An 11587-nucleotide genomic window follows, 5' to 3' on the forward strand; every position below is an offset into this window, starting at 1 on the left:
GGTGTATGAATGTGTGTGTGAATGGGTGAATGTAATGTACTATGTGAAGCGCCTTGGATAAAGGTGCTATATAAATGCACCATTTACCATTTACCATGACCAGAGGTCATAGGTCATATTGACCCATTCATTGACCCTTCATTACCAGAGGCGAGAGCAGGAACGAAGATTGCTAGGAAGACAATAGTCTGATTAACTCATTCCCCGCCGAGATTGTCTTTTGACGCCTATATTCACGTCCCGTTTCCCCGTTTCCGGCTTTCAAAATAAGACTGTTAACACTGGAGTGGATGGTGGCGATCCGTGAGTACCGTTTTAGGCCACTAGATGGGGGTGTCAGTGGCGTGATAATGTCCCGTTTAATGCATTGACAGCATCTGAATGGATTGAAATAAGAGGTTTCTTTTCTCCCTGACAACAAAGATGTACTACCTGTATTTGAAGCTGAACAGTAACGCAAGGCAACTTTATTTATATAGCACCCTTTCATACACAAAGGCAATTCAAAGTTCTTTAAAGAATAAAAACAATGTACAGGTAGGGGGGTGTGTGTGTGTGTGTGTGTGTGTGTGTGTGTGTGTGTGTGTGTGTGTGTGTGTGTGTGTGTGTGTGTGTGTGTGTGTGTGTGTGTGTGTGTGTGTGTGTGTGTGTGTGTGTGTTCCACAGAGATCAGGGCATATGCTTCTGACTGTCTGGGGAGACGTTGTGATCTCCATTGTTGCCTCGTTTGTATTCTCCTCTGAGACACACACACACACACACACACACACACACACACACACACACACACACACAGACACAGACACACACACACACACACACACACACACACGCGCGTATTGTTATATGTATTGTTAACCTCTTTAACCTCTGTTAACGTCTTTTGAAAAAGAGACATTTGGAAGTTTTATCTCTCTGGGGTCGTTCACATATACTGAAGTGAAGGTTAACCTCTTGTGTCTTATTCATATGCATCTATAGGTTGTGTGTGTGTGTGTGTGTGTGTGTGTGTGTGTGTGTGTGTGTGTGTGTGTGTGTGTGTGTGTGTGTGTGTGTGTGTGTGTGTGTGTGTGTGTGTGTGTGTGTGTGTGTGTGTGTGTGTGTGTGTGTGTGTGTGTGTGTGTGCGCGCGGCCGTGCGTGCTCCCTGTAGGAAGTTTCCTTCTCTCATAGCAGCAGTTCTGTCTTTAGTAACGCTGTCTGTCACTCTTGTTTCTGTTTTGGAAGAAAAGAGGAAAAACCTAAAAATGTTCCCAGTGTTGGTCGAAGTGATGCCACCATGCACCAACCTCCTCTTATGGTATTGTTGTGGCTGTGAGTGTGCGTGCGTGCGTGCGTGCGTGCGTGCGTGAGTGTGTGTGTGTGCATGTGCGCGCGTGTGTGTCTCATGCCATCTTGTTTTCACATTTAGATTTAAAGCCTTACATGGAAGCAAACATAATCGTCTGTGCTGTCGGGGCAGAAACCTCTTCAAATCTCCATATTCTAAGTTTTCGTGTTTTTATTTATTTAACGTACCTACTTGATCTGAGCACACTACAGTCTCACACAATCATCAACATTGTGTGACACTTTTGAAGCTTTTCAATTTGAATCGTGAAAAGTAACAGTTTTTGGACATAATATGAGGCTTCCAACCAACAAGGGACGATACAGAACCTTACGGAGGTTCCTGACAGGCTTTCATGTCTCACACACACACACACACACACACACACACACACACACACACACACACACACACACACACACACACACACACACACACACACACACACACGCACACACGGGGGTGCTACCATATCAAAGGTTCAGTGAGGAGGGATTAAATGACAGTCCCCTCCATGCTGGAGGTGTCTCTCTCTGCTCTCTCCTCCTCCGCTGTTTAGAAGTGACAACAATGGATGACAGAACATTAGCCCGTCCGTCACCGGAGGGGGAAACCCAGTCCTCTCCATCTATGTGAGCCCACAGCTAGTCAGCTACCAGAGTTTACATCTAAACCCACAGCTACCAGAGTTTACATCTAAACCCACAGCTACCAGAGTTTACATCTAAACCCACAGCTACCAGAGTTTACATCTAAACCCACAGCTACCACCAGAGTTTACATCTAAACCCACAGCTACCAGAGTTTACATCTAAACCCACAGCTACCACAGAGTTTACATCTAAACCCACAGCTACCAGAGTTTACATCTAAACCCACAGCTACCAGAGTTTACATCTAAACCCACAGCTACCAGAGTTTACATCTAAACCCACAGCTACCACAGAGTTTACATCTAAACCCACAGCTACCAGAGTTTACATCTAAACCCACAGCTACCAGAGTTTACATCTAAACCCACAGCTACCAGAGTTTACATCTAAACCCACAGCTACCAGAGTTTACATCTAAACCCACAGCTACCACAGAGTTTACATCTAAACCCACAGCTACCAGAGTTTACATCTAAACCCACAGCTACCAGAGTTTACATCTAAACCCTCAGCTACCACAGAGTTTACATCTAAACCCACAGCTACCAGAGTTTACATCTAAACCCACAGCTACCACCAGAGTTTACATCTAAACCCACAGCTAACGTAGTTTACATCTAAACCCACAGCTACCAGAGTTTACATCTAAACCCACAGCTACCAGAGTTTACATCTAAACCCACAGCTACCAGAGTTTACATCTAAACCCACAGCTACCAGAGTTTACATCTAAACCCACAGCTACCGTAGTTTACATCTAAACACACAGCTACCAGAGTTTACATCTAAACCCACAGCTACCAGAGTTTACATCTAAACCCACAGCTACCACCAGAGTTTACATCTAAACCCACAGCTACCAGAGTTTACATCTAAACCCACAGCTACCAGAGTTTACATCTAAACCCACAGCTACCGTAGTTTACATCTAAACCCACAGCTACCAGAGTTTACATCTAAACCCACAGCTACCACAGAGTTTACATCTAAACCCACAGCTACCAGAGTTTACATCTAAACCCACAGCTACCACAGAGTTTACATCTAAACCCACAGCTACCAGAGTTTACATCTAAACCCACAGCTACCAGAGTTTACATCTAAACCCACAGCTACCAGAGTTTACATCTAAACCCACAGCTACAACCAGAGTTTACATCTAAACCCACAGCTACAACCAGAGTTTACATCTAAACCCACAGCTACCAGAGTTTACATCTAAACCCGCAGCTACAACCAGAGTTTACATCTAAACCCACAGCTACCAGAGTTTACATCTAAACCCACAGCTACAACCAGAGTTTACATCTAAACCCACAGCTACCAGAGTTTACATCTAAACCCGCAGCTACCAGAGTTTACATCTAAACCCACAGCTACCGTAGTTTACATCTAAACCCACAGCTACCAGAGTTTACATCTAAACCCGCAGCTACCAGAGTTTACATCTAAACCCACAGCTACCGTAGTTTACATCTAAACCCACAGCTACCAGAGTTTACATCTAAACCCGCAGCTACCAGAGTTTACATCTAAACCCACAGCTACCAGAGTTTACATCTAAACCCACAGCTACCGTAGTTTACATCTAAACCCACAGCTACCGTAGTTTACATCTAAACCCACAGCTACCGTAGTTTACATCTAAACCCACAGCTACCGTAGTTTACATCTAAACCCACAGCTACCGTAGTTTACATCTAAACCCACAGCTACCAGAGTTTACATCTAAACCCACAGCTACCGTAGTTTACATCTAAACCCACAGCTACCAGAGTTTACATCTAAACCCACAGCTACCGTAGTTTACATCTAAACCCACAGCTACCAGAGTTTACATCTAAACCCACAGCTACCAGAGTTTACATCTAAACCCACAGCTACCGTAGTTTACATCTAAACCCACAGCTACCACCAGAGTTTACATCTAAACCTGCAGCTACCGTAGTTTACATCTAAACCCACAGCTACCAGAGTTTACATCTAAACCTGCAGCTACCGTAGTTTACATCTAAACCCACAGCTACCAGAGTTTACATCTAAACCCACAGCTACCAGAGTTTACATCTAAACCCACAGCTACCAGAGTTTACATCTAAACCCACAGCTACCAGAGTTTACATCTAAACCTGCAGCTACCACCAGAGTTTACATCTAAACCCACAGCTACCGTAGTTTACATCTAAACCCACAGCTACCAGAGTTTACATCTAAACCCACAGCTACCAGAGTTTACATCTAAACCCACAGCTACCAGAGTTTACATCTAAACCCACAGCTACCGTAGTTTACATCTAAACCCACAGCTACCAGAGTTTACATCTAAACCCACAGCTACCGTAGTTTACATCTAAACCCACAGCTACCGTAGTTTACATCTAAACCCACAGCTACCGTAGTTTACATCTAAACCCACAGCTACCAGAGTTTACATCTAAACCCACAGCTACCAGAGTTTACATCTAAACCCACAGCTACCAGAGTTTACATCTAAACCCACAGCTACCGTAGTTTACATCTAAACCCACAGCTACCAGAGTTTACATCTTAACCCCAAAGCTACCACCAGAGTTTACATCTAAACCCACAGCTACCAGAGTTTACATCTAAACCCACAGCTACAACCAGAGTTTACATCTAAACCCACAGCTACCAGAGTTTACATCTAAACCCACAGCTACCAGAGTTTACATCTAAACCCACAGCTACCGTAGTTTACATCTAAACCCACAGCTACCAGAGTTTACATCTAAACCCACAGCTACCAGAGTTTACATCTAAACCCACAGCTACCAGAGTTTACATCTAAACCCACAGCTACCAGAGTTTACATCTAAACCCACAGCTACCGTAGTTTACATCTAAACCCACAGCTACCAGAGTTTACATCTAAACCCACAGCTACCAGAGTTTACATCTAAACCCACGTAGTTTACATCTAAACCCACGTAGTTTACATCTAAATCCACAGCTACCAGAGTTTACATCTAAACCCACAGCTACCAGAGTTTACATCTAAACCCACAGCTACCAGAGTTTACATCTAAACCCACAGCTACCAGAGTTTACATCTAAACCCGCAGCTACCAGAGTTTACATCTAAACCCGCAGCTACCAGAGTTTACATCTAAACCCGCAGCTACCAGAGTTTACATCTAAACCCGCAGCTACCAGAGTTTACATCTAAACCCGCAGCTACCACCAGAGTTTACATCTAAACCCGCAGCTACCACCAGAGTTTACATCTAAACCCACAGCTACCGTAGTTTACATCTAAACCCACGTAGTTTACATCTAAATCCACAGCTACCAGAGTTTACATCTAAACCCACAGCTATAGTTTACATCTAAACCCACAGCTACCAGAGTTAACCCATTCCTCTCTATCTATGTGAGCCCAAAGTTACCAGAGTTCTAAACCCATCAGCTACAGTAGCAGAAAAAAACGTTTAATCAGAAGTATATAGTGTATGTAGTTATGTAGCAGAATCCAGTTTAGTGAACGTTTCGTGAAGATTCTTGTAAACCATGTTTTTTCTGTTTTATGGACCCTAGAGGACACAAAAAAACGGTTTACATTTTTTATTTCCGCCCTAACAATATTGTTTCACCATGGCAATACATGGCTATGTGTAGCAATATTTTGTGTCTGTATTTCTGTCGACATCATTTCTCCAAATCTGCCAGGCCGATTTACACCAAATTTGGTCCAGGAGTGTATGATGTGCTCTAGAAGACCCCATAAAAATGTCTGACTTCATGACTATTCACAAACTACTTGTCCAATTTCAATGAAAATGTCTTTGTTCTTGCACCAAGGGCTTCTGCACAAGCCATGCAAATTTGATCAGAATACACCCATAGATGGCGCTACAGTAACCCATTTAAGAAGCAAATGCATGATCTTCCAAAATCACCAGAATGATTTTCATGAAATTCTGTAATTGCTATGTTATTTCTCAGCACATTTAAGTACTAGCTAAGTAATTTTAAAAACTCTAGGTGAGAATAGTAATGGGTGAGATACTGACCTACCGGTAGGTGCTTTGTTTTGTTTTTCTGTGGGTTGATGATAGCTTTCTGGCTATAGTAGCGATTTGGGGCAAACGCTCATGTCGCCCCAAAACATGATTTACTATTCTGTGCCTGTCGGGTAGCAACTCGGACAGCCTCCTTGAGCCGAGTCGGCTCAAGCGAACTTCGCACCCTCGACACGGCGACTCGCTCGCCTTAGCTCGCTCGGTGGTGTCTCTTGTGGCTCAAGTTCGCTTAAGACGGCGGGCCTCCATCGTGGTCAAAAACTACTTTAAAGTATCCATCATCAACTCACAGAATAACCACAAAACACCTATTCTGGTAGGTCAGGATCTCACCTACTTAGACCATTGATTCAATAGTCTTAAGTAATTAATACAAATAAAAATGTTGCAATAGTGCAACCATAGGTCTTGCAGGGTTAAACGTGATAATGTCCCCATTCAGTGCATTGACAGCATCCCAATGGGGTGAACAATAAACAGTCTTGGTGAAAAGTGTAGTGAAGGTGCTCTTCGGTATATGGCTCGGCTGTGGCTCGGCTGTGGCTGTGGCTCGGCTGTGGCTCGGCTGTGGCTGTGGCTCAGGAGGTAGAGCAGGTCGTCCAATGATCCATGGGTCGGCGGTTCGAATCCCGGCTCCTCCTGTCTACATGTCGAAGTGTCCTTGGGCAAGACACTGAACCCCAAATTGCTCCCGATGTGCTGGTTGTTACCTTGCATGGCTTCCGCCGCCATCGGTGTATGAATGTGTGTGTGAATGGGTGAATCTAATGCACAATCTATGTAAAGCGCCTTGGATAAAGGCGCTATATAAATGCACCATTTATATATATAAATGCACCATTTACTGAAAAATGGAAAAAGATTCCATCCATATTCTGGTGGGAAAAAAAAAAGTTTAAAAGCCTTTATTGAAGTGTCTCGTTCATTATAGAATCTCCTCTTCAGTTTAAACTACAGGAGTTTATACCACTCTACTGTGATGTCACACCTCGCCCTTTGACCCTCGCCCTTTGACCCCTCTTCCTTCCACCTTTATACATCTATGTAGAAACATGGTTAAACTATGCGTGCCGGTGCCTCCTATGGGGGGAGTTTTGTAAGTCTGACAGGAGCGTCAACACAAGGGGTCGCCACCAGAGGGGATGGTGAGTTCAAGTTCCAGTTCACCACCGTTGCAACCCAAGGAACAATCTACCCACTGACATAGTGATCATCCTTTCATCTTTTAAGCTATTAAAAATAGACTAACATGTGTTTCTATAGTAGCCTATTCTTGGGTGTCCTTGTATTTTAGACTTTTTTACTCTTGTTTTTCTCTGTTCAGTTTTAAAGTGTGTTTAAAGTGCGTTAAACAAACATTAAAAGTCCATATAGATTACTGCCATATTGTCATTTCAAAAGCCAGACATTGGAGGGGCTATAGTAGACCTCAAAACAATGTCTGTCCGTCTAACTATCTACAACATCTCTCTCTCTCTCTCTCTCTCCACACACACACACACACACACACACACACACACACACACACACACACACACACACACACACACACACACACACACACACACACACACACACACACACACACACGCGCGCATACGCACTCACACGTATACGTACGTATAAATACATACAGTAGGCTATGTCTTTGAATACTGAGACTCATGTCCAGAAGCAGCAAAATGAAAGACAGGGGAGTCGAGTGCGAGATGGAGAAAACAAAAGTGCTCTTTTTTTTCGTCGTCCCAACCACCCTCTCTCTCTCTCTCTCTCTCTCTCTCTCTCTCTCTCTCTCTCCCTCCCTCCCTCTCTCTCCCCTCCAGGGGGAATGTATTGGGGGGCCCGGGCTAGGCTGGCTCATATTTTGTTTGCACAATGCATTCCTGCAGGCTCTTTATTTATGTCAATCTTCCTTTTCATCAGAGTCCGGTTACCCCCGGTTACACCCCCCCCCCCCCCCCCCCCCCACGCTCCTGAGAGTGGAGGGAACCCACCTGCGAGGCAGGCGGGAGGACCACTAGTGTGTGTGTGTGCGTGTGTGTGTACATATGTGTGTCTGTGCGTGTGCATGTACATGTGTGAGTGTGCGTGCACGGGGCCTGGGGGCCCCTCTGGTTCCAGGGCAAGTTTACCGTCAATTAATATGGCTAAATGATTCCCTCACATGGTAAAGTATTTATGTAAGGTGATCCGCCTCCTGGTGGCGGAGAGGAGGAGGAGGGGCGGGCGGCCGCCACATCTGTCTGTGATCTACCAAACAGATGTCTCTCTCTCTCTCTCTCTCTCTCTCTCTACCTGCTACACACGCGCGCACACTGCCATTTTTACCTTTTTTATGTTGCCATTTTAACCCTAAAGCCTGAGCAGGACTTGATTTAGGTTCATAGGTGCAGGACTTGTAGCGCGCCCCTCCATCCAGTTGTTGGCCCTTTACTTTACTTTGTACTGTTTATTCGGACGGGACAGAGTATATTAATGAACATTACATTACAAATGTAGTGTAAATACACTGGATTTAGCAGAGATGCTAAATGCTAATGTCCATCCGTAGTCCTCCGGACATTGAACACTAAACAAAACTGACATAACAAGACATGAGAGGACAGCATACAAAAACATAATGGATTTCAAAAACAGTAAAAAGAGAAAATAAGAAAAGATTAACACTATTGTATATCTATCAATGGACTACGTGCAAGACGTAGCCACCGTTTCAATTGGCCCGGGACACAGTCCAAAGAAACAGGTTATATGACAAGACAAAGTCAAAGAAGACTAGACTATTATAGGACAACAACTCGGTTACAACTCGCGACAAGCATGTGTCATATTTGGACACACAACTACTCAAACTATGGAATGAACTTCCCATTGCAATCAGAACCGCAGACTCACTCCCTATCTTCCACCATGGTCTGACAATTCACCTTCAGACTCCATATTAGCCCGTAGCACTTTCCCTAGCCTCAGCGACCTTACAGGTATATATGCAAAGGCTCAACTTATGTAACTTACAGTAGATAGCATTTTATAATAATAATAGTAATAATATCTGGGATTTATATAGCGCTTTTCTTAACACTCAAAGACGCTTTACATGTGTTGGGGCCAGGGGGGGAACAAGAAAAAAGACAAATTTAATAGAAAAAAACAATTATAAGAATAAAACCAATAAAACAATGCAACAAGTTTTAAAAACACATCAGCTTGGAAATGCGATTGTGAACAGGTGGGTTTTCAGTGCAGATTTGAAGGTGGGAAGTGAGGGGGCATCTCGGATGTGTTTGGGGAGAGCGTTCCAGAGGGTGGGGGCGGCCACAGAGAAGGCCCTGTCGCCCCAGGTTTTCCGTTTGATCCTTTTAGGGACCTCAAGGAGACCGGCTTCGCTGGACCTGAGGGAGCGGGATGGGGCGTGTGGCTTGAGGAGATCGGAGAGGTAGGGGGGAGCCAGGTTGTGCAGTGCATGCAGGTTTATGTAGACATGTATACTCATAGCTTCACTAAACAAAACTGACATAACAAGACATGAGAGGACAGCATACAAAAACATAATGGATTTCAAAAACAGTAAAAAGAGAAAATAAGAAAAGATTAACACTATTGTATATCTATCAATGGACTACGTGCAAGACGTAGCCACCGTTTCAATTGGCCCGGGACACAGTCCAAAGAAACAGGTTATATGACAAGACAAAGTCAAAGAAGACTAGACTATTATAGGACAACAACTCGGTTACAACTCGCGACAAGCATGTGTCATATTTGGACACACAACTACTCAAACTATGGAATGAACTTCCCATTGCAATCAGAACCGCAGACTCACTCCCTATCTTCCACCATGGTCTGACAATTCACCTTCAGACTCCATATTAGCCCGTAGCACTTTCCCTAGCCTCAGCGACCTTACAGGTATATATGCAAAGGCTCAACTTATGTAACTTACAGTAGATAGCATTTTATAATAATAATAGTAATAATATCTGGGATTTATATAGCGCTTTTCTTAACACTCAAAGACGCTTTACATGTGTTGGGGCCAGGGGGGGAACAAGAAAAAAGACAAATTTAATAGAAAAAAACAATTATAAGAATAAAACCAATAAAACAATGCAACAAGTTTTAAAAACACATCAGCTTGGAAATGCGATTGTGAACAGGTGGGTTTTCAGTGCAGATTTGAAGGTGGGAAGTGAGGGGGCATCTCGGATGTGTTTGGGGAGAGCGTTCCAGAGGGTGGGGGCGGCCACAGAGAAGGCCCTGTCGCCCCAGGTTTTCCGTTTGATCCTTTTAGGGACCTCAAGGAGACCGGCTTCGCTGGACCTGAGGGAGCGGGATGGGGCGTGTGGCTTGAGGAGATCGGAGAGGTAGGGGGGAGCCAGGTTGTGCAGTGCATGCAGGTTTATGTAGACATGTATACTCATAGCTTCACTGTATATTCTACTGTTAGACGAATGTTAGGTTCTTAGCTTACTTATGATTCTTGATGACTATTTCTAAGATTTGTGATGTATTACCATGTGTGGTTCTTGCTTACTGTAACTCGCTCTGGATTAAGAGCGTCTGCTAAATGCCTAAATTGTCATCAGGCACAACCCTCTCTCCTAACTGCTAACCCTGCTAATCTGTTAATCCTAACAACCCCTAAATGCCCAATCTTAGCCCTAAATCAACACATGAAACTTTTACTAATTGTAAAGTCTAGAATCTTTTGAAGTTTATTTACCGAGCGATCCTCATTCGTGCTCTCACCTATGGTCATGAATGAAGTGTGGGTCATGACAGAAAGAATAAGGTCGTGAATACAAGTGGCCGAAATGCATGAGTTTTCTCCGACGGGTGGCTGGCATCTCCATTAGATAGGGCGAGAAGTTCAGTCATGCGAGAGAGACTCGGAGTAGAGTTGCTGCTTCTTCGCCTCGAAAGGAGCCAGTTTAGGTGGTTCGGGATCTGGTTAGGATGCCTCTCAAGCGTCTCCCTGGGAGGTCCTCGATGCACATCCCACTGGGAGGAGACCCCGGGGCCCCGGGGCAGACCAAGGATATCTCATCCTAGGTTGAAGATGGATGGATGTATGACTTTTGAAGTTGAATCATAAAACAAACATACGTACATACATTTATCCTGTGAGGAAGAGGAATATTGTCCTCGTCTATTTCTTCAAATTCTGCTTTACTTGTCCCTCACAAGCATAGGATTACACGCACACACAAGCACGCACGCGTGCACGCATGTAGTTCCGAGGTAGTAGGGGCAGAAATGGGTGTGCGTGAGTGACGTAAAGGTGAGGTGCAAAGCACACATTGTTTTAGGGTGTGACTCAGTGTATATGTGCATGCGTGTGTGTTGTACTGCAACATTTGTACTTTAGTGTACATGTGTGTTGTATGTACTCCAACATGTGCGTGTATGTACTTCAGTGCCCACTGACTGCTGCCCGCTCTAAGAAGTAAACGGTGAACTGTAGCTGAAAGAAAAAAAAGGGGCTCACCCATGCTTGAGCCTCTGGGTTTGGTTAAGGGGGTGGTGGGGGGGGGGCTGCCGCTTGAAGCTTTACACTTTCACG

This window comes from Electrona antarctica, assembly GCF_951216825.1.
Source record: "Electrona antarctica genome assembly, chromosome: 9".
Taxonomy (NCBI): Eukaryota; Metazoa; Chordata; class Actinopteri; order Myctophiformes; family Myctophidae; genus Electrona; species Electrona antarctica.